Source organism: Eupeodes corollae, chromosome 1 (assembly GCF_945859685.1).
Source record: "Eupeodes corollae chromosome 1, idEupCoro1.1, whole genome shotgun sequence".
NCBI lineage: Eukaryota > Metazoa > Arthropoda > Insecta > Diptera > Syrphidae > Eupeodes > Eupeodes corollae.
Window position 1 is genome coordinate 237,627,038 of NC_079147.1, and position 25,309 is coordinate 237,652,346.

The 25,309-nt window shown below is 33.4% G+C and overlaps 1 protein-coding gene across 6 annotated transcripts in view; it reads left to right on the forward strand.

The window, feature by feature from the left end:
• Positions 1-9,658: 9,658 nt before the first annotated feature.
• LOC129940003 (uncharacterized) overlaps positions 9,659-25,309 on the forward strand; it is a 30,717-nt gene continuing 15,066 nt past the window's right edge. The window contains exon 1 of one of the 6 annotated variants that reach the window (XM_056048222.1): positions 9,659-9,890. The gene's annotated coding sequence lies outside the window, so the exon portion shown is untranslated. The other 5 variants (XM_056048221.1, XM_056048218.1, XM_056048219.1 and 2 more) reach the window with 5 other exon arrangements.

Sequence of the window (25,309 nt, forward strand, 5' to 3'; positions counted from 1 at the left end):
ATACAAGTATTGAATAAAAAACAAAACAATCCCCTGAAGAAGTAAGGAATTCTTACGAAACGTTGGGTAAAAGAATGGAATAAAGTTTTTTATTTATTCGCATTCGAAAAAACAAAAAGACCAAAAGAGCCTTATAAAACATAATAAATTGAATTTTTTAAATTAAATTAAAAATAAACATTACCATTTTATCTATAATAGCTTTAAATATGAACGTATAAAAATACGGGAGGTTTTTTTGTATAAGCCTTAATTGGAAAAAGATGTTAAAATGTATTTTCGTTGTTTTTCTAAGGTTTTATTGTTATTTTGTAAACATCAAAGTATTCGTTTTCCCGTGTTAAATTCAAGCTATCATCTCATGATCATCTTCCTGTATGCTGTGATATTAGGTTAACTGCCAGACTGTTAAATGTGTCAATATTTAGATTAAAGCAAATTGGTGGTCGCAATATCGTTCAAATCTACACTCAAATGTGTGTAATTATCAACACAATCATGATAATGTCTTATGTGTTGAGGATATTGACAATAGCGTAAATATTTTTGAAGATACAGCATTGACATAGCAACCCCACGATTAAATGTAAACAAAAGAAATATAGTCTTAATCCGCTATATTTTAGATTTCATTTAAATGATGACAAGATGATGTGCATGAAACGAAACTGCTCAATAAATTGATATCAGAAAAAATATCCCCATTTCGTAATGTAGAGAGGTTAATCAGCTAAGTTCTTTATTTCCTAACGCTAAACCCTTTTGAAATATTTACAAAATAATACGAAATAAAAACTGCTCTTTGCCTCATCTTAAATCTTCTGGTACTTTAAATACCAGCTATGAAGAAAAAGCTGAATGACTTGCCGATTCCTTGGCTTGAAACAATCTTATTTCAATTTAGTGGTCGAAAACATGGTTAATGGCTGGAAAAATGAATTCAATCAAAAAGCAATCAGTTTTCCTCTTAATGAAATGATATAACCTGAGGATATTGAACTTATTACTTGCAATATTTAAAACAAAAAATCAGGTGGGATTGAAAAAATTAAAAATGAAGTAATAAGGCAGCTTCCAAATAGTGTTTTTTCTATTATTTCCTTCATAGTAAACTCTTGTTTAAAGTTAGTTGATTCCGATTCTCAAATCACGTAATGTTAATGTTGTAAATAGCTATTAACCTACATATAAGTCTACTTAGCAATTTGAGCAAAATTTTTGAGAAAATTATACTTTTCAAAACATTACAGTTCTTGATGAGAAAAATATTACTCCCCGGAGCAGTATGGTTTTCGCAAGGGACATAATACGTTCCATCAAATACTCAAAAATATGTCAATACATCAGGTGAAACTTTGATAAGCGGAAATCAACCGGGCTCTTGTGTTACTTGATGTGGAAAAAGCATTTGACTCTGTTTGGTATGATGCATTAGTTTACAAATTAATCAATAGAGATTTTTCGGATCACCTGATCAAAATAATTCAATCATACTTCTCAACCTTAAGACAATTTTTGTTTTTCTCCAACACTTTTCAATATTTACACCTCCGATTATCCAAAGCTTCAAAATTGTGAATTTCGAATGTACATATACAGATGATATTGCTGTAGGGGAGATCTGCTTAAGATGACATAGTCGACAAGACGACATAGTCGCATTTTCTCAGCAACCATAAGTCTAACTGTTCTTTTAAATACGCCAAAACATGCAGTTTAAAAATGTCACTTTCTCAATTATTGTTGCTTTCTTCAGTTGGCAAGAGTGTTTCTACAGGAGCAGACAGAAGAATTTTGCTCACAAATTTTTTTTTTAATAAAAAGTTCTGTCGAGCATAATTAAGTACAATGTTGTGTCTGAAGTGTTTTATGAATACAGTTATTTGTGTTTTATGAAGTTTTTGTGTTATTTAAGTGCCAGATTGTGTAGTTTTTGTGCCTTTAACATTGAAACCATTTCCGATCGTGTCGGGCAAGATGACATGGCGCTCGTCCGTCCAAGTTGACATATGTCATCTTACCCGGAAGGTAGTAAAAAACAAAATTCTAAATTAATTTAGATTTTTTTATATTTCAGTATGCCAGCAAATTACAAAAGGAAATCAACCAGGCTTTCTTGGTCAAAAAAAAACATGGATAAGGCCATTGAAGATGTCAAAAACAAAAAGTGTGGCTGGCTTTTTGCCGCTAAAAAGTATGAAGTGCCACAAGCCACCCTTCGGCGCCACTTTAAAGCCATTCCAAAAAACATGGGGCGCTTCAAACCAACGTTTAACGAAGAAATAGAAAAGCAGTTGGTTCAACACTTATTGGATTTCGAGAGTCGTTTCTTCGGTTTTACGACAACTGAAGTCAGAAAATTAGCATTTGAATTTGCTGAAAAACTTAAAATAAAACACACATTCGATAAGAGGTCCCAAATGGCTGGTTGGGACTGGCTGGATGGTTTTAGATCCCGGAACCCAAAACTGACTTTAAGATCACCTGAGCCAACTTCTGCTGTGAGGGCAAAGGCTTTTAATAAGCCACAGGTGATGAAGTTTTTTGAAATACTTATAACTTCGTTAATCACTGAAGTACCGCCCCAACGAATATATAATATGGATGAATCTGGACTAAGCACAGTTCAAAGTCCACCCAAAATCTTTGCGCTCAAGGGAAAAAAACAAGTTGGTGCCTTAACCAGTGCCGAAAGAGGCCAACATGTCACTGTCGTAGCCTGCGCAAGTGCAACTGGAAACTTTGTTCCTCCAGCTTTGATATTCCCTCGTAAAAATCACAAACTGGAATATTTTGATGGTGCACCAGCTGGATCACTAGAGCTGTGCTATGAAAGCGGATATATGGTGGGTGAACTATTTTGAAAGTGGATGGAACATTTTGTGAAGTTCACTGGTTGCAGCCTTCAAAATAAAGTTCTCCTTATTCTTGATGGCCATGGAAGCCAAAAAATCTCCAGGCATTGGAATATGCCAAAGCAATTGGTGTTGTCATGTTGTGCTTACCGCCTCATTGCACACATAGAATTCAGCTTCTGGACGTATCATTTTTTGGTCCACTTGACAGTTACTATAATCGGGAATTGCAAACATGGCTTAAAAACCACCCCGGTAGAACTGTTGGCCTCTACCAAATTAGCGCTTTGTTTGGTAAGGCATATGGATGCGCTGCTTCAGTGGGCAACATTACAAGTGGCTTCGAAAAATGTGAATTTATCCATTCAACCCGAACATTTTTCCCGATCATTTGTTTTTGCCTAGCGGTGTAACAGAAAATGAAATAAAACTTGGATAAAGATGCAAGTCCACAACATCCCCTTCAATCTGCAACAGATGATTATCAAACATTCGATGAGCCAGGACCTTCAACATCAACAGGCCTTGTGGACTCAGTTCAAATTCAAAAATCTTCAACACCTACTAAAGAATTAGAATCGGTTACCATCGCAGCTACTTCACCATTATCCGGACCGACAGAATCATGTGATTCCAGCTCCATCATCATCAACATTTCATCCCAACATTTCAAGTCCTACAACATTGTCATCTTATCCGTTCGTTGAACAGATGCTAAAGTCTATTTCGCCATTGCCAAAATCTATTTCGACAGGAAGTGCCAGATAAAAAAGGAAGGCTACAGCTACAAGATCTCAAGTTCTCACTTCAAGTCCATATATGAGTGAAGTTAAAGCTCAGGTCCAGGCAAAAAATGAAAAAGAAAATCGGAAGAGTCTTAGAGCTCGAAAAGTAACAAAACGGCCCATATTACAAGACGATGATGTTTCGCAGGACTTTTCAGAAGATGATGACGATGTGTCTTGCATTTACTGCAATGAGCTGTTCAGCATTTCACGTCCAGGAGAGCATTGGCTATGTTGCACTAAATGGTGTCATGCATTGTGTGCCGGTGTTGATCACAAAATTAAACAATTAAACAGCTCTGCAATGAAGGCTAATAAAAAGAGTATGTCATCTTATCCAAAGGTAATATGCCATCTTACCCAAAGATATGTCATCTTATACAGGGCTGTGAACCAAATTTAAAATATTTTTTAAAAATACTAATACATGTTTGAATTCTATAATTTTAAGTTTTTTTTGTTATAAATAAATAAATAAACTTAATTGACTTTATTTTATTTGCTATTTGTCCTAGATTTTTTTATTTTCAGCTTTATAGAAAAAGTATGTCATCTTAAGCAGATCTCCCCTATATGCTTTAGGTGAATACACTTCTTATAACTTCATGGGCATACAAAATGATCTTAATCTTATATTCGAATACTATTAGCATTGGAAAATCAAAATAAATGCAGGGACAAGTCAGACTATCTTTTTTACAAGAAAAAGAAAGGATTACTTTTAACCTAGAGTTTTTTTTTTATATACAATAAGGGCACACTCAAGGAGATATTACTACCCTTATTATGTAAAGAAACAGTGTGAGCGAAGAAATGGAGAGAGGAGTTGAAAGGAGGATTGGGGCACATTGGGTTTAAGTTCCTGAATATTGCAATGGCTGCGAAAGACAGAGTGTGCTACGTAGTACGGCTAAAGAACGTATCTCTGTTCTTGACAGTACGAACGAAGTTGGGATCGAGGTTATACTGATGAGCATTCCTAGAAGCGTAAGTATTACGGTTGAACTGTTTAAGGGGAGAAATGCAGCTGGCTATTTCTCTGGCATTAACCGTTAAAATATCGGTAAAACAGGGTGAGACAAGCTCAAATCTGAAGTTTAAAAACTGTGATATTCCTTGAGTTAGTTCTGTCAAATGCTTAGTTGTTACTTAGACAAGTAAAATCGGAATTCTTTACTCAGCAACCATAACAAGCTCACTATGCTCAAAGCCGTTTTTCAAACTTTTTATTTTGGAGAAAATGCGCTTAAATACATATTAAAAAGTATATATTGTATATATTTCACAACAAGATCCTTGAAATGATTCTTTGTGTTCCATGGTTCTACTCAACATCAAAATTGCACCAACAAACTTGTGTTGTAACCAAATTCACTGATTATTTACCTACATGATATATTACTATTCTTCTTATATACATATGTATGTATGTATTTACGTTGATTTTAGTATTAATTAATTTGATCATCTTACTTCAGTTGTTAATATTTTTGTGTGCTTATTTTGTTAACAACTTTTTCTTATTTATTTATTTAATTTATATTTTGAATGTTTTGGAATTTTCCGGAAATGAAGAAAACATGTATCTTAACATGGAAGATAAATAAAAAAAGGCAAATTGTGTTTATTTCTCTGACATTAATGTATATTCTTTTATTACGTCACGGTTTTCACCTTACTATTTTCAAAGATAAGATTTTGTAATTGTCTTTATCTTAAAAATCAATGGGGGAATATTTTGTAATAGATTTTTAATATTTACGAGTATTTTACTATTTTAGTGATAAGATTAAAATTATTATTTATAGTTTGTCACGACCTTATAGTTAAAAAAAAAAAACAAATACAGTGACAAAAATGATGTGATATCATAATTGAAGGAATCATGCAATGGAATTGTGAAAAATAAACTTAAAGATAAGAGAACTATTCGAATGAATCATTGCAATTATTATTCCCGATACTAATTCCATAATATAAATTATTGATTTATTGTTATTTTTGCATATGACTTCTCAACTTAAAATTGCTCTAAGAAACGGATTAGATTTTTATTTAAAATGTTGCTGAGACACGACACTATCTATTGAAAATAGTTTGCCCACAGAGGCAAATAGAGGAAGTAGTTAAAACCTTATGCGAACTAAAAAAATCACAGAAATAGAGTGTTTCTTCGTCAAAAAATACCTTATCCAATTTTTCTAAATAAAATAATATACGGTATTGTTGTTCTATTTATTTCAACCATGTTAGCAGAAAAAATTGTTTAAAACTTTAAAATTTCACAATATACTGATCATTTAAGGAATACCAATATTTTATCAGTTTTCACGATATTTGAACTTTGAGCAAAAATCTACTGGTCCACAATTTTTTTTTTTGAAAAACGGTTTTCATTTTCTGATTCTACAAACAATAAACTATAAGAAACACTTCTTTTTAAAAAAAAATCCTACTTTCAGAAAAATAGGTTTTGTCCTCTAGGTCCAATTTGGGTCATAAGAATTAGTTGTTAGCCATTCATCTAAAAATGCGACTGGTCAATAAAAATGATTTTCGGCCAAAATTAGGCTCCTCTTCCATACGATTAGAAGCCCAGTCAGGAAAGAAACGGCATTGTCTATGATCATAAACTTTGAGCACCTAGGTCAGTTAGATCTATTAAGGGTGTAGGCCCAAGTATAACTGTCCATTCATCGGACATGCTTTCTTCCGACCATATCTTAGAGATAAGTTGGTGCATGTTCATAACCAACTTATCTCCAGCTGCTTTAAAGAGCTCGGCATTCAAGCCATCCGCTCCAGCGGCTTTATTAGACTTCAGCTTAGATATAGTAATCTTTACTTCGTCGGGAGGACGGGGTTGTTGGCTTTCGTCGTCTATGTTGAATGGATCATCGTGCCTGACAGCGGAATTCAGTTCGTCGTCGCCGTTATACAGTCTGCAGAAGTGGTCCTTCCATATCATCAGCATTGACTGCGCTTCCACTATGATGTTTCCACTTTCGTCTTTGCAGCTTTCGGTTCTAGGTTTATGTACCTGTGAATTTCGTTTCACCTGTTCATAAGACTTTCGAACTTCATTCCTGCTTTTAAACCTCTCAACATCTTCGACTGCTCGCTTCTCATGCCCTCTCTTTTTCCTTCTGAGAATTCGGCGTTCCTCTCTCCTCTTCTGCTCATAGAGCTCATGAACAGCTCTCGTCCTTTAATGCAGCGCCGATTTGCATGCCTGTTGTTTGGGTGCATTTGCCTGCCGACATTCCTCATCAAACCAGGGGTTCCTTGTTGGTGGATGGTTGAAACCCAGCACATCAGAGGCGGCTTCTCTGATTGCATCTTGGCAATGTTGCCACTGGTTTTCGATTGTGTTGGCGGCGGAGAACTTCGAGAGAGGTTACTTGTAACTCGGTCGGAAAAGGATTTGGCGATCTCTGGCGATTGTAGCCGTTCGACGTTGTACCTTCTCCCAGCACCTCCCTGTTTTGTCTTGGGTCTGGAAATCCAAAGTGCTACCTTGGGTACAACGAGATAGTAGTCCGAGTCGATGTTAGCTCCTCGGAAAGTTCGTACATCGATGATGCTGGAAGCGTGTCTGGCGTCGATCTCAATATGGTCAATCTGGTTGATGGTGGATTGATCTGGAGAAGTCCAAGTACCTTTGTGGATGTTGAGGTGTGGAAAACGCGTACTGGCTACCATGACGTTTCACCCCGCAGCAAAATCTATAAGCCATTGTCGGAAATGTTTTCGTGCAAGCTGTTCTACCCGATAATTCCACCAAAGATGTCTTCCCTTCCTAGCTTGGCATTAAAATCGCCCAGGACTATTTTAATATCGTAGCTAGGGCACTGCTCATATGTTTTGTCTAGGAGCTCGAAGAACATATCTTTGGTGTTGTCGTCTTTCTCTTCTGTAGGGCGTGCGCGCATGTCAGGCTAATGTTGCCGAATTCAGCCTTGATGCGTATGGTTATGAGGCGCTCATTGATGCACCTATAGCTTAAGACTTCTTGCCTAAGTCTGGCTCCAATGACGAAGCCGCATCCAAATAAGCGCTGTTGATTTTCGTGGTAGCAGTCACCATAGTAAATATCACAGTTTTTCATCCTCTTTTTGCCCGGCCCATCCCATCGTATTTCCTGGATGGCGGTGATATATCTGCTTAGGCCCAAGTTCCGACGCAAAATTCGCTAAGTTGAAGTCTGATGCGAAGAACCGAGTTTTTTTGCAGAACGAGAAATAGACTGCCTCGGGTTCTGCTGTACACTTTCACGGACTGCAGCGAGGTTCTTGGCCGATCTTGGATCCTTGAACGTACGGGTGTTCTTTACTGAACCGGTAGTTTCAAATTTGGCTACCAAACGTTGAATAGTCGACTGTGAAGGGCCAATACGTTTACCGTAAAATAGGCGCAATGCGCGCAGCTTTTGCGTTAACAAACACTCATGTTGATATTAAAGTTTTATCATTTAAACGTGCTGTTCAATCGTGTAACTTGCCATGATGACATTTGACAGATGTCACCAAAACAAAATGGCCGTCACGGGGCGCCAAAATACACTCGCGCTTGTTCAAAAACCGTTTATTAATTAAATTCAACTTTTATTTCAATTACATGTAATTAGTAATTATTTTGTATTGCAATTACAATTACAAGTTATTTAAACTCCAAATTATACATTTTCGTTACTTGTAATTGAAAATATATACACTTCAATTACTTTTAGCTGTAATTGAAAAAATGTAATGGAAATATGAGGGTAATTTATTTTCCTATACATTTATTAATTCAAATCAGCACACAGTAAATAACTTAGCATTTCAGGAAATTATTTTGTTATTCCGAGTTTAATATAAGTGACGAAAACAATACTTAATTATATTTTTGTGTAATGATTAAAAAAAATGTACCATTACTTTTTTTTTCAATGATTACATTTGTTTCCATTACTTTATGTAATTAAATTTCAACTAATTGACACATAAATTTTATAGTAATTGAAATGTCTTGATGAAATTTTAAAGTAATTGAAATGTTTCAATTACATTTAAAAGTAATTGAAATGTTTGAATTAAATTTTAAAGTAATTGAATGTTTCAATTAAATTTTAAAGTAGTTGAAAAAGTGTATGGAGATTTCAATCACAAGTAATTTTAATTGAATTTTTTTGTAATCACTTTTTTGCAACTTTGACCTAAACTTATAAGAATTGAACATTATATTGAAATTGTATGTTTTTATGAAGATGATGAAACATTTATCAAGTTGTGAATTTCGCTTAATATCAATATTAACTTAATAGTGACTGTAAATAATACATTTTAAATACCCTATACCTTAAAGCAAATAAAAGTAAAAACAATCTATTTATTCATTAACCAAAATATCTATTTTGTCAAAAACATAACAGTTGATCTTCACCTGCTATCTTCTATATATTGCAAATGAAAACAAAAGTAAGAAACAATCAACAATTTCCATTGTAAGATTTCATAAACGATTGTTTAATTTATTATTATTCATTCAGTTTATAAACTAAACAAGTCAATGAAAAAAATAACACTCAATTAAGAAAAGGTGGCAACTTCAAGCTCTATTTGCAAAAAAATAAACTGAGGTGAGAATTCACTTGAGACAAAAAAAAACAACAACAACTTTGGTACACCAACATACATGGAATGAGCTATTCTAGGAACCAGACTTCCAGACTCAGTCGAATGCATCATCAAAGTTCTGCTGAGAGGTTTTGAATTTCTTAGACTATAGTAGGTTAGGTATTAGTATTTAGTTTATCAAAACAATAAGACCGGTCTACACGATGAAAGCCATACGACCTTCAGCTAAGATTTATTTAAATTAATTAGTGAAGTGATAACTATTGTTTTTCCCATAACAAGATCGATTTATTTATTTGTCGAAAATTGTGTAAATTTTTATCAAAAAAGATAAAAATTAAATACATAATTTGTCATATTTTAATTACGAGCCGGTGAGAGGTTCTCAAATTTGAAAGTGGTGAAAAGTTAGCTATATTGTAAAAATTTAAGTATTAATGTGAATAAGTGATGAAAATGAAAATATTATAAAACTGTTAAGCTCTTAATTTTTGTTGTTGCTGTGAACTTCGCAATCATTTTGGCAAAACCTCGCAATCATAAAAAAATACATCGGAAGAAATAAAAATGTATTCATAAATAGATATTTTTGATAAGTTGATTCAGAATCAGACATAAAGAAAATACATAAGGTGAGTGTTGTTTACACAAATGTGTGCCTATTAAAGCTGGTGTCTTTTTTTCAAACGCCTTATTTAAACATTTGTTATTATCTTTGGTGTTTGATTTCAATATGATGACTCCAACAAAAGCAAAAGTTATTTAAAAGATAAAAAAACTAATTTTTGGGGCTTATCATGTTTCCACTAAAAACTACAGATATTAACTTATCTTTTATATTTTCAAATATGTACTCAGTTCGGCAAATGAGTTATTGTATTTTAAACATTATGTACTTGCTGATACCTTTTCAGTCTTAAATTATATTATTTATACACAAATTTTGGGTAGTTCCAGTCTTGAATTAATACATACAGTTTTTTTGAATTTTTATTTATTTTATTTTGTTTGCTGAATTTCAATGAGTATGAATTTACGGAAATCAGCTTCAAAAGCGTGTGCAAATTTTCAATATTCGATAGAACATTTTTGTGTTCTGTAGGTTGGGTATTGGGTCTCGTGTGAAACTTAGAGGATTTTAATCAAACTTAAAATTTTTAAATGAGAATACCAAATCAAATCAGTCAAAGAAATAGGTTTTGCCAAATCTAATTTCCTTTTTTAGTAGTTCAATTGCACCTACAAATTTATGTTTAAACACAAATTTTATGAGACCTTAAATAGTTCTCACAAATGAAATTTAATTTTAGTTAAAAAAAAACCTTAATTGAGTTATTGGACCATATGAAAACAAATTGGAGCACCTTCTTAAAACTTAATTTCTTGTAGGAGAAAATAGGTCCATGTTTTGTTTTGTTTTGTTTTGCCCTGTTAACCGCTAAGCCATTTTTGCAGCTTCTGTCTTAGTGCTCACAAAAGCTTCCATTGATATAGCACTGAGTTCTTGTTATTATGTCAATATCATCATATAGACTTTTTAAGTACGGTGCCTCTTGTTTTGTTGTGGTAGGTCTGCACTATTCTTTCAAAGACGATGTTAAAGAAACTACATAATAGCGCATCACTTTGTCGGAAGCTTTTTTTTGTCATCAAAAGGTTCGGTTAAGTTGTTTCTAATCTTAATGGAGCACCGCAAATTTTCGATGGTCATCTTATACAAATAGACGAGTTTAGCAGGAATGCTTAAACCAGATATTACTCTATACAGATCGTCTCTGTCGGTGCTGCCATATGCGGCCTGTAAATCGACGAAATGAATCAACTGTGGAATTTCCTGGTTTAAGGCCAGACTGATAAGGACCTATCAGGTTGTTGACGATGGGCTTCAGACGTTGACATATAATGGCAGAGACTGTTTCCTCTATATAGTCGGTGCAATTTAGAGGGTTTCTTTTTTTTCAGTATTAGGCAAAGAATACTGAGGTTTCATTCATCAGGCATGACTTTTTCCTACCATATTTTACAGATGAGTTGATGCTCGTAGCCAAATTATATGCAACTGATTTAAAAACTTTATATTTAAGCCATCTGCTCCAGCGGCTCTATTAGTCTTCGTTAGTAAGATATGGCAATTTTTATTTCTTCTAGGTAGAGAATTGTTGTCTTTCGTCATCTATATTGAATGGATCATCCTGCTTAATAGCGGAATTCGGTTCGTTATCGGTGTTATACAGTCTGCAGAAGTAGTCCTTCCATATCCTCAGTGTTGACTGCAGAAGTGCAGATCTTATATAATATTTCCACTTTCATTTTTTTCGTGTTCGTTAATTTTTGTAGCTGTTCGTAAAACTTTCGAACCTCATTTCTGTTTCTGAACCTCTTCGCTTCTCATGCTTTCTTTTTTCTTCTGGGAAATCAGTTTTCCTCTCTCCTTTGCTGCGTATAGAGTTCGTTTACTATTTGTCCTTCTATGCAATGCCTTGCCTGTTGTTTGACTGCATTCTTCAATAATCATAACTGATGAATATATTTAACAATTTATTCATACGACTCACTGCAATAACTAAAATAATCATTTATTGCAGTGAGTCGTATCGGTATTAAGGAACTTTAAATGACCAAAGTAACATTTTAAACTCAAACAATGCCAAACCACTAATTTTGGGAATTTATTTGTCGAAGTATTTTTGGATATGTTTGACTTGTGTGATTGTTTCTCTCATTTTATGGAAATGTTACTCTTGACTATGGCGTTCATAATTAATATCCAGAACAGTTTCTAGTGTTGCTGCTGGTATTTGTCAAAGTAAGCATTTCTAAGGTCCTGGAGGGTGAGTCAACCCCTTAACGTCAAGTCATTTTTTTATAATAAGCGCAAACTAAAAGGGATAATACTCCCCTTATTATGTAGACACAGTGTGAGCACTAGGAAAGGGATAAAGGGGTTGAAAAGAGGTGTCGGTGCACATTGGTTTTGAATTCCTGAATATTACAATGGCTGGGAAGGACAGAGTGTGCCAAGGCATTCCACATTCGCATAGCACTGCTAAAGAACGAATCTCTGTACTTGACAGTATGACTGAAGTTGGGATCGAGGGTATAATAATGAACATTCCTGGAAGCGCGAGTATTACGGTTGAACTGTTTAAGGGGAGGAATGCAACTGGCTATTTCCCTAGAGCATAAAACATTAAAATAAATTAAATTAAATGCTCTATTTTCAATACTGCAGGAGCACCAGCCCAGATATGTGAGTTATATTCAAGCTTTAAGTCTTGTAGATAACAGCCATATCAGAAAAAGAGAACTTTGAGATTTTCAGTCTCCTCGATGCAACTGCCATTTATGGATAATGGCAAGGAGGGTATATTACGCTTTAACGATACAAGACAGCATTGGGTTTTCAAAGAATTAAATTCCACGCGGGTTGTTATTCCCCATTGTACAATGCCGTCTAGGTCGGAATTTAATGAGCGTATTATATTTTGTCGTTGCAATTCCACGTCCGAAGAATAGGGATGTGAGTCTGAAAACGAATATGTAAAGCTAAGAGTACTTTCGTCAGCAAAACAATGTATTGGATTAGTTAGAAGTTGCGGACAGGAGATCATTAATAAAACTGAGAAAGAGTGTTGGAGATAGAACAGAGCCCTGGGGCACACCAGTATTTATGGACTTTAGACTTGAATCCATCCAATACTACTTGTATTGAACGATCCCAAAAGTAATTACAAATCCAATGAAGCAGGGATTCATGCAAACCGAAAGCACGCATTTTCGACAAGAGAGCCTGATGCCAAACCCTATTAAATACTTTTGAAATATCTAGTGCTATAATCTAAAGCGATTTAAAGTATTGCTCTACTGTTCACCACCAGAGATCACCAGTGGACCTATTGCTTCGAAAGCCGTTCTGCCGGTCATTAAAAAGCTTTCGATCTTCAAGATATTTCTTGAAAGGATGTACAAATGTGGTTCTCCATCCACCTGGAACGAGACATGAGTAGGAGTAGATGAAAAAGCTTACGCAGTGGTTTTGCCAGCGTTGAAGAACACCTCTTCAAAACAATAGCAGGATACCATCTGGACCAGCGGATTTATGAATGTTGAGATCTTTAAGAACTCTTGCCATAGTACGAGTGCAAAAAAAGATTGGTGCCATAGAATCACTAACTCGCTCTTGTACAGGCGGAGCCATAACACTCAAAGGCAGCGTTGATTTTGCGGCGAACTGCCTAGCAAAGAGATTGATAAAAAATGGGGTGTCATTCACAACGAGGAAGAATTCCTCATATTTTTTACAAATGACCAAAAATGTTTACTGCCTTTGGGACATTGCAGTATTTTTTACTGTAATTTTTGGTCATGTAAAAATTTGGTCCGTCGAATATGGGCGTTGCACGCCTTCCTGGCTTGCTTGACCTTATTATGATTTCCTCAGTTGGATTGGCTTTAAAACAACGAAAAATAACCATCTTGACCCCAATAACCTCTTTACAGCTCGCATTGAACCGTGCGTTTCCGTTAGGTCTGATGCTTTTAACTCTATTCGGGATAAAAGTTCTCATTCCTAGGATAATCAAACTTGTGATCATATCAGCGCTGGCGTCAACGTCACTATCGAGGAAGCATAGTAACCATGAAACCGTCCCAGTTTTCTTTCTAGTATTGCCAAACAGTTTTCTTAGGAGCTCTTTCATTAACTGGAGAGTTTTTACACGAGAAATTTGCTGATATGACACAATGCTCAGATGTGGCTAGAGGAGATAGAACACTAATAGTGTACTTACTAGGGTCAGAGGTAAGAAACAAGTCAAGAGTGTTTTCTGCTCGACCTACCACGTCCGATATTCATATTTTTTATGGTTTTAGTTTCAGACTTCATATTTCTGTGTATATATAGACAGTCGTAGAAAATTAAACAAAACAAATTTCAATTAGAGTATATACTAAGTCGTGAAATCTTTTCATGGAAAATGTGTTCCATATACTTTCTCAAAATTTCTTAAGGCTGAGGAAAAAATGTTTGGATTTTTTTCTTTACATCCTTCTCAAATTGTCTATTTTATTGAAGTCTTGACTTTGAGCTGACAAATCCAAATCTTCACTGGACGCATTAAGGGTGTTTTTGATTGTTCCGTTGAAACATAGAATATTTTAATAATGCGTCCACACCTTCTTCAATTCCCACTATAGGACACACATCCTGTAGGGAAAACACTCCCCAAACCATCACCATCACATTTGCTTGATGGTGGACTTGGGATATAGTTGGGACGCCGCAAATCATATTTCCCATATGATTTGCTTATGATTAGTTTGGATTCATTACTCCAAACTCCACCCTTGGGAAAATTTGTTGATGAATTGAAGTCTCCAATATCATTTATAGTTTTCAGGTCTGCAGTTCTAAAGGAAAGAAATACCTATAATGCAAATATGTTTAGAAACATTAAAACTGTTTTCATTTTATAAGTATTTTAATGTTGCAAATTATATTAATATAATGCATTGTTTCTCACTCTCATCTGTTATTCAAATTTAGAACTTCTGGAATGAAATTATACCTTATAATACGGTTTCAAATATAACAAACAAACAAACTCGCAGCATAGTTTTCTTTAAAAAGAAAAACAAGTACTCAAATAAAAACAACGACATTAAAGATATAGATATATGAACCTATACATACATATTACAGCTTTTAATTCATCAATATTATAATTAAGCTAATATTCATGAAATTTTATAGAAAAAAAAAGTTACGTATACGCCACAGAATGCCTTTAATGTATGTATATGCTCCGTGGTAATTAAATAAACGAATAACACTTAAAAGAGATGTGGGATGGAGTTTATAAAAAACTTCTAATTTGATATTTATCTGCTCGAACTTAAAGACCTTTTTTATTGTTCAAATCATAAGAGATCAGTTAAATATGTGAAGTACGGAAAATCGTGTTTCATAATTTTAAACATTCTTTACATATGCGCTATTTCGCAGGAATTTTTTAATGCTAAAAAGTATGAGATGCGGTTTTCCCATTGAAGTCTTCAACTTGATTAATGTACCTAGGTCTACTTTTGAATAAAAATAACATCGTAAATGATGTTTACCTAAGTGCAATCAGTATGCGGACTGGGTAAATATTTAAGATGAAAACAGAAATTTTCAATTCCTCGCAAAAGGAGAAATTAATTTCCTCTTTAAATCTTCTTATTTTATTTCTATACACTTATATATGTAGCTATAAACTTTTTAAGAAACCTCTAGACATATGTATATTTTCCTAAGGTTTGTGAAGTTTGACCTTCAAAATTGTAATTTTCATCAAACATAATGTCTCCTTTCCATCCACAAATCATCATCATCATCATCGACGAACGAAGCGGACGTTATAGCGGCTTCGGCGGCGGTCGGTGGTTGTGTGGTGGTGTTAAAATAAGCTAACAGAATTATTGTGTGACTTGAAATCATTAAAATTGCCCTGCCAAAAGTTTGATTACCAATAAATCAGCAAAAACTTAGCTTTTGCTTTGAATTCTTGTCCATCATCAATATATAATATAACATTTATGTATTTATATTTTGTATAAATGGGGGCCGGTAGTTCGGGGTTTGGGGCGGCGTGTGTTGAGCCTCTTAATATCTATAGGGTGTGGATTGTCCACTGTTTGAAGACTACTTACATATAGCTTAGGTCAATATACAATATATATAATATATCATATAAGTACCCATCCCCCCCCCTTTCCGACACGGAAAAACAACATATTTTGTACTCTTATAAGGAAACTAGTGAATTTACACTAGAGTATAGTTGAAATCAAAAAACTTGTCACACGCAATAATGTATAGTTGGCGCGCAATTTTCGCAAAAACAATACATACGGTATGTATGTAGGTAAGGTATCCATCCTTGAACTATATAATATCATATGATAGGAATTATATCCTTCTAGTGAGTGATTAATACAAAGGAATACACAATCAATGATTCATAGTACACCTGTATCGTAAGTTTAAGAGTCCCATGCACAGAGGCGACCGTAAAAGACGTTAAAGTAGGAACTTAAGTACCCAATGATAAAAATATATTTTAAACTTGCATATAACAATTTTAACGTATGGATCAAACAAGTCTGATAAAAATATAAGAATGTATTGAAAAAGGTATGCCATTCCCCGATGTTTTTAAGAATCTAAGGTAGTGAAACGGATGTAGGGCATTAGCATGGACCTTGTTTTTCACGTGTTTCTTAAATTAAAAAAGTCTACAGTTGTAAAATCACAAGATCTCGTTGGATAATAGTGATCACCTTTTCTAGAAATAACTAGCTCCAGGAAACTTTTGTTGGAAAACTTTGAAATGCGTGTGTGTTTTTATTCTCTGTGATTTATTTTTTTTAGGTCTACGTAATTTTATTTAAAGTTTTGTGTAAAGGGGTTGCATATTGGAAAAGGAATAAGGCATTTTCATTAAAATACACTAGTCTTACACTAACTTCAAATAAAGTCTCAAGTTTACGGTTAATGACATCTGAAAAAGTAACCAGCTTCCTCAGTCTTATTTTGCTTTCAACTAAATCAGTTGACTACAAATGAAGTCCCTAATGTTATCTGAACCTACTGCTTCCAATAAATTGGCGGTACAACAGTCTCTCCACCATTCCTGCGAGTAAAGTTGCAAGGGATGGACTATTACAATGGCAAGAAATAAATAATTCAAATCGGGTACGATGCGCTATCTCATATTTCTTACAACGAAAGTATTTCGGAGACCTTAGAAACATAAACTTTCCAAATCAACAATGGGAACACTTTATATTGCATTCTCAAAGAAATTGAGGTGAATAATTTGAACGTCCTATAATTATATCTTCTGCAACTTGTTGGTGAAACTTTTAAGAAATCGATTTGGGTTATTCGACATTTAATTCGATAGCTTATTCTGTAAAAGCGGCAAGGTCGTACTTTGTTTTTAAATACTTAGTTTATTTTATGTTTGATGTATTGAAAATAAATGTTATTACTGTTCAGAATCTTAAAACATCAGGTTATGGGCCTTATCACGATCTAAATACAATATAATAAGTAAATTTGTATTGAGAAAAGATGTCTGAAACGAAATTCAGTATTGAAAAGCTTCGGGGAAGCGAAAACTCCAAAGACTGGAAATTTTCCGTTGAAGCTTATTTCCAAATGAAAGGACTTTGGAATTCTGTTTCTGATGGTAGTGAGACGATAAAGGATGCAACAAAGCTCTTAAACGCAAAATCGGAGCTTATACTGCTTTTTGAAAGATCCATTTATCCTCATATAAGACATTGCAAAATCGCTTAGGAGATTTAGGATTCTCAAGATTTTTCAAGATTCTGGTATTGTGAGGAGAGTTGGGCTCATCCAAAAATTGAAAGATTTCTCTACCGTAGATGCGTTAGTTAACGATGTTTTAAATACAATGGATAGGATCAATGCTTTTAGGTGGTCTTTCCGAAGAATACAAGCCAATGATAATGGAAATCCAAAGCTTACAGGAGACAGTATCAAAACCAAACTTCTTCAAGACGTTAATTTGTATGCAAGTCAAGATACTGCTTTAGTTGCCAGAACAAGAAAAACTTTTGGAAGAAGAACTTTAAGGGCCCTAAATGTTACAACTGCAACGAATTTGGCCATATTGCTGCTAAATGTCCAAAAAAGAATAAGAACTATCAAGAAAAGAAGAATGCTATTTAAGGATGTTTTTCCGTCACGGCTCTTAACAAAGAAGAATTATATTTTGACTCGGGAGTGTCAGCTCACATGTGCATGCTTTTCAAGTAAGATGGAAAATCTTAACTCTGAGGTAATTGTTGCAAATAATTAAAAAAAAATGCAAGTCCAAGGTATAGGTAAAGTCGATATGAAGGTATCTATTGAAAAATTCAAAGAAAGTAAGGGTGAATTTTTAAGTCTTTCTTGTAAATTTTGTTTGAATTTTTTTTAATTCTTACAGAATGAGTTTTGTAAAACGGATTCCATACCAGCACAGCAGTACTCCAGAACTGATCTAACATAAGCAATGTAAAACGTTTTTAAGGTATAGGGATCACTTTGACCTTTAGAGTTGCGGAAAACAAATCCAAGCATAGAGTTGGCCTTATTAACTATGAATTCTAAATGATTAACGAAGTTGAATTCAGAGTCAAAAATAACTCCCAGGTCTTTTTTGGTTGAAACTCTATCGAGAACTTTGTTCTCAATTTGATAATCATATACAAAAGGGGAAGAGCGAAGGAAAATAAAAAACATTGACATTTAGAAATGTTGAGGTTTAATTTGTTGATTTTACAACATGTTGATAAGCTTTGAAGATATTCTTGAAAAGCACACAGTCAACCGGATCTTTAATGCATCTCAGAAATTTGAGATCATCGGCAAACATCAAGGAAAAGGAATTTAAGAGAAAATCAGATAGATTATTTATAAATATAAGAAACAAAAGTGGTTCAAGATGGTTACCTTGAGGAACACCCGAGGAAACATCTATTGGACTTGAGACGATGGAATCAATACGGACATATTGAACGCGTCCTATGAGATATGAACGCAACCAATTTAGCAAGTTAGAATGTATACCTAGTTTTTCCAGTTTATCAATTAAAATTTTATGGTGAACTCTGTCAAATGATTTGGCAAAATACCTGTATATGACATCGACTTGATATCCTTTTTTTAGATTATTTAGAACAAAGTTAGAGAAAATTGTTAGATTTAAAGAAGTTTATCTCCCGGATACAAATCCGTGTTGAAATGGGAATAGAGTCTCTTTTAATAAAATCGAATCATCCATTTTGCGAAAGAATATTCAGTTCAAATGTTGACAGCCAAATGAAGTACGCAGGGATACGTCACGTGCCGTCCTCAAAAGGGGGACAAATAGCCTAAAGACAAGCATACATTTTTGTGGAAGAAGAAGATCGTTTGTTGTATGGACCAGGCATACCAGTTTAGCAATTTTTATGATCAATATAATTTTATCTATTAAAATCGATAGTTGACATTTTAAACGGGTTCTTTCGAAACGACATTTGAAACTAAATATTCTTGATTACATTTAAAATACAATAACTTTTTCATTGTTTGAAAATTGTCAATTTGGCATTCAAAAAAACTAAATTTACGTCATTTCGTAAATGTTGATATTTTTCAAAAGCCGTAGGTCATTGCTTGGAATATAACTTTAACTTTATTAACCTATTTGAACCCTTTTGTTTCAGCTTCTCATTGGGCCGGAATCATATCGTCAATTGGAAAACTTTTTTTCCACATCTGATGGCAACCCTGTTATTTATCAATATTTTTGTAAAACTTTTAATACAGCTAAATAAAACCAAAAAGATTCTATTGAGTAATTCTTTAAAAAAATTCTTCCAAATGTTCAGGGGTTATATACTGGTATAAGCCCTTAATAAGAGACAGGAAAATAAGCAAGGCACTTTTTATGAAATGAGTTAAAATGATAAGGTTATGTTTGTTTCTGAAATTCCATGTTTAACTGGCCACTTGATTTTGATATTAAAACAAATGCAGAAATGAGCACATTCGTATAGTTCAATAATCTTGAGCCCAAGCTCTGAAGTTTAAATATCACGATTTCGAAAATTTGACTGAGGTTTAGTCGAGTAATTTTACTTTTATAGCATTAAAGAACCTAGAACCACACTATAAATAGTGCTTAACTCATCAGAATCGGCGTGTTAATTTTTTTTTTAAAAGAGATCAAATATTCATCAAGGTTTGTTCAACTAGCCCTTCAAAAATCGCGTTGGTAAGCAACTAAAGACTTGTCTTCAGAGGTTCTAGTTCAATGGCAGTAATTAATTGAAATCAACTGATTTTATCCATAAATTAACGTTCCAAACGAATATAAAAATGTTTTTTTAATAGCGAATCTTAAGATATCCGAGCTGGAATAATACCGTAGACTTATTTTGTCCAAAGCGAAAATTCCCCATGATAAAACAAGAAAATTTGCAAGTACGCCTATGGTTTTAAATGTTCATTATTGAAAGTCCAGGTCTACGGCTATTCACTTAAACTGCTGTATGCCATAGTGGAGTCGTCAAGAAGATTACGACGCACCTCCAACGCAAACCATCCTCTACCCCTAACCCTTTATGATTGCGATATACGAGTAGTGTCGTATAATATCTATATGAACGAGTATCGTATATATGTATATGCTCAATATTGGAAGCAAAAACAACAAGGGATGATGATATCAATTCCACATAGTCATATGGCTGATAAACTCTGATAACACCTCAACAAACCACACGACTCAACGACGACAACGGCTAAGGCAAAGGCAACAGCAACAACGACTACGACGACTACTATGAGGTTTTTTCTATTTTTTGAAAAAGTATTGAGAAATAAAATGGGTTTAGTAGAGTAAGGACTGGAAGTCTTGTAACGTATTTCCTCGACGTAACGTCGCCGCCGACACCGGTTAGCCTCTTTAAAAAATTGCAAATTAATTCGTGACATTCCGGAAAAGTAAAAAAAGAAAAACTCTAAGGTAGTTAAAAAACTATGTGTTTTGGGACCATATGACTTTTCTCCTTGGGGTATTTTGACTTCTTACAATATTTCGAAAAGATTAAATAATTTCTTTCCTCCTCAAGTACCTATCCTTATCTTTTTCAACTCTTACGCGCTCGACAGTTTAAATAATTCCCGGTGTTCTTATCTGCGTTTTTTTTTTATGTATTCTTGGGATTTTAACGCAATATTGAAGTGACTAGCAGTTTTCAATAAACCAACGATCCAAGAAGACGTGTTAACGGTTGTGCGTTCGGCTGTGCCTGTGGGTCATGACATACATATAGTTTTTCCGTATAGGTACATAGTTCTTGCCAATTTAAGTGAAGTTAAATAATACAATTGTATCAACATTTCCCGCGCCCTTCTCCAAACTTAGCTTTGGGAACTTATTTGAATAGAAATAAAATTTTAAAAACAACATGAAAAAGTCGTGTTAACTAGAGTTGTTCTAAGCAGAAGTTACAGAAGTTAGCATGTTAAAAATGTAGTCTAGTTTATTTTGTTTTTCTAATTTTAAATTTAATGAAACCTGTAAAGATACTCTTATTATTTTGATTAGATAAAAACACAAATGCAATTATTATTGTTATTTAAACAACATCACACAGAGGGTCGTAAATTTAATTCTTCTTTTTTGTTTGTTTTATTGTGTCTACTCTACATATTATGTCCCTCGTGCAGTGTTTGTAATAAAACAAAAATATAGTAATTGAATTTTGAAGTGGCGGTTTTGGTTTTATGTGAAAAACATTTGTTTTTGAAAATTTAGTTGGAAATTCAAAAATTTTTTAAAACATTACATACTTTGTCTCGCGAAATAGTTTCTTTTTTCTTATCTGCATACCTTATTACATATTCGACGAGTGAGTCAATAATTTCTTGATTTTTGTTTTTTGATTCGATTATTCATAATTTGTTTTATCAAAAGATTTCATTAATTTGTGAAATGACTCATTGTGTATGGTTTATATGGAATAGGTTATTTATGTACAGTATTGAGCTGTAGACATGCCGGTGAACGCGTCCATAAAATAGGTTCATCAATCAAGTGATTGTTTTTATATTGTAGGTATATATCAGTTTTTGCATGGTCGCAGGCTTTAACATGGGCTCTGATAGATTGGTTGTTAAAAATTGTGCATTTCAAGTGATTTTGTAGTTGATTCCTTGGATTATAAATATTTAAGTATTTATTCTTTAAGTTTACGCGCCGCGCCACCTTCCGTAATTGTTTTTAAAAGCCAAATACACATTTCTTCGATAAGAGTTTTTACAACTTACTTTATCATTATCGCTCACCTCATGTTGTTTAAATACGTGAGTAAATACATTTATTGGAATTTAATGAAGAAAGTACAATATTAAAAGTTAAATTAATAATAACCTAATACGTGCATATTACATTATGTAATTTCAGTTATTGTACATTCGTCACACAACTTTTTAGAAGTATTCTTAAAAATTCTATTTTCTCTTTTAGAGATTTAAACGATTCTAAATGTTAGTTTTTCATTAATTTAATTATATACTTACCCATTTTTAATTTTAATAAAGTTTAATTTTTAATAATTCTTAGAAAATATCTTGACAATTCTTCACACATATTGGCTGCGTTCAATCTCGTGTTAGATAGGCTATCCTGGATAAGTAGATTTGAAGAGACCTTATTGAACGAGCACATATAAGACATTCTCGGATACTTTTTTGACATCTCAGTTGTTTTAAAGCAGCTGTTCTTTTGCACGTAAAATGCTAACAAAAAGGTATCCAAATTCCTTATCTGTCTTAGACTTAACGCAGCCATTTTCACAGGTATGAACATTGGAAAGGATTAGACGAGGTACATAACCCATTAACTGTCAAATGACATTAATTTTAAACTTTAGTCTTTACTTCCTGACATTTAATCCACCTGATAACTTAACACAAGTGGACTTTAGTTGAAAATAAGGGAGATATTTCTTCACTTACTTTCAAGTCAACTTTTGTATGGACTTTGACAGCTGGCCATTCAGAGACTTGTATCACTATGATTCCACCTAAATTGAATCTAGATTTCTATTCAGGATGATTTCAGTTTATCTAAAGTGATCTCTCCTAAAAATAAAAGTTTACGTTGACATTTTAGGTCTGACATATGGAACGGGTGTTTTTTTGATGTATGGTTTTCAAGAAGATATAAAATGCATATAATTTAATTTAATGGCCACTGGTATTCTGTATTAAAAAAAAATATTACTAAATTCTTTTTTTTTCAATTTGACAAAGTTCAGCTTTCAGTTAAATGAAAAATTATGTCAAAATGCATAAGTGGAATTGACTTGATAGTTAGGGAGATTTTTCTTGAATAACTTTCCTGTCAACTATTCAATAAACTGGATATCAGATTTCGGACAATTTTTTGCAGCAACTAGTACTGGTACTGTATATCATTAATAACGTAACGAATATTCTCTTTCAAGACTTCAATCGCCTCAGGCTTATCTGCGTAGAGAAGGGATTTCACATAACTCCACAAAAAATAGTCTAGAGGTCTTGGGGCCAACGACGCACTCAAAATAATGGTCTTACCAAAAGTTTGGCTGGTTTGCATGTAGCACTATCTTGTTGAAATTAAAGGTCGTCCACATCAACATTCTTCAAATTAGGTACCTATGAAAAGTCTTTAATCATGGTTCTATAGCGTTCCTTATTGACTGTAACAATATTGCCTGCTTAATTATTGAAAAAATAAGGAACAATGGTTCCATCTACCCATCGAGCACACCAAAGAATTACTTTTTTAAGATGTTACGGAGTCTCAACAATCAATGACTTGTTTCTTATTAACGTAGCACCGAAATTGATCTTCATTTCTGAACGAAGGTTTTTGGTAATAATTTTGCACGATTTGCAAACGTTATTAAAACGTGTAAAAGAACATAATGGTTGAATTTGAAGGAATCCGAAAATTAATATCATATTTGTATGTTTTAGGGTACAAATCGGTACAATTAAAATTTTAATTTAACAATAATTTTGTAATTCGAAATCTTAATGTTTTTTAAGCTATCTCAAATTATTTTTAATTAAAGTGGCAAAACAAAATTACAATAAATCAAATGACAGCTGTCAAAAAGAGAAACTCCGAAAAAATTATAGCCAGCTCACACTCGAAAAAAACACCCGATACATATACAGCAAAGACATTAAATTTTGTTTAGACTTACTGAAGTTTAAATTCTTTATATAAATTCTCAATGGAAACTTTTGGAATTTTGAAAGATTAGAAATAGTAGATTTCTCCCTTAGTGGCCGGTTACAACTATCAGCAAAGTACATCAGTAAAATGTTTGTTTTTAGTTTCTCAACATGTTACAGATCTATTTCTAACAAAAGATTGATGCAATAAGGTGAATCCTATATTCGAGTATTTTTTTTCAAAAAGAAAGAATGCATTTAAAGTTTTATTTAATTTATAAATCCATTTTAATTTTTTAATGATGAAATTTCATTTTACAGAACAGCTGACTGCCAAAAGTCAAAAAAAAATCCATTTTGTTTTAGTGTTGGGGTTCCAATTTTGTACTGTTCCGATCACATCATTAAAAATATTACTGATGAAAGCAACAGCAAAAAAATGTCCGAGACGCGAAGCTTGATGTTATGCTTATGATCGAAAGAAACCAACAATTTAGTGACTTAAATTTACTGATTGCTATAAACTATTTAAACCACCAGTAAAAAATTTCAGATTTCTACTGTTTCAAATTTTACTGATAGCTATAACCGGCCCTTTATTATGAACCTCTCTATTTTTTCGGTTGATTCTAAATTCTTCTCATATTCCATCACACTAAGGCCCCAGTTATAGCTATCATTGAAATCGATCCGGAACATTTTTTGAATCGATATTTGACGTTGTTTCCCTTTGATTAGAAATGAAAATTATAAATTTTCCGGACGGAAATTAATTTTCCTGAACAGCTGATACTTTTATGTTCAAAAGTGAAACGAATCGTTCCACTGATTTGTGTTCCAATTTCGCACAATTCCAATGACAGATTTCTGTCAGTAAAAGTTTTTCGGTGAATTTCAATTAGGATTTTTTTTTTTAATGACAGAATCTTTTAATGAAAGCTATAAACGACATGTCAAAAAAATTCCAATGTTTGTTTTCAATGATGAAAACAAATGATAGCTATAACTGGCGCCTAAAGCTTACACTCCCACAATTAATTTTTTTACTTTTGGTTTGAGGTGGAATAAAATAAATGTAAAACCGTTCCAAATCATTAAAAAATAAATCCTATATTATATGTGTAAGGAAATTCAAAGCAAAGAACAACTTTGTATTATATATTATGAAATGAACCATCATTTGAGCAGTTAAGGATTTTCCAATCAAAGGTTTTATTTTGAACGCTATTTTGGTAGCTGTCATCTTTGGAGCTGTCAAAAGTTCCATTATTAAAAATG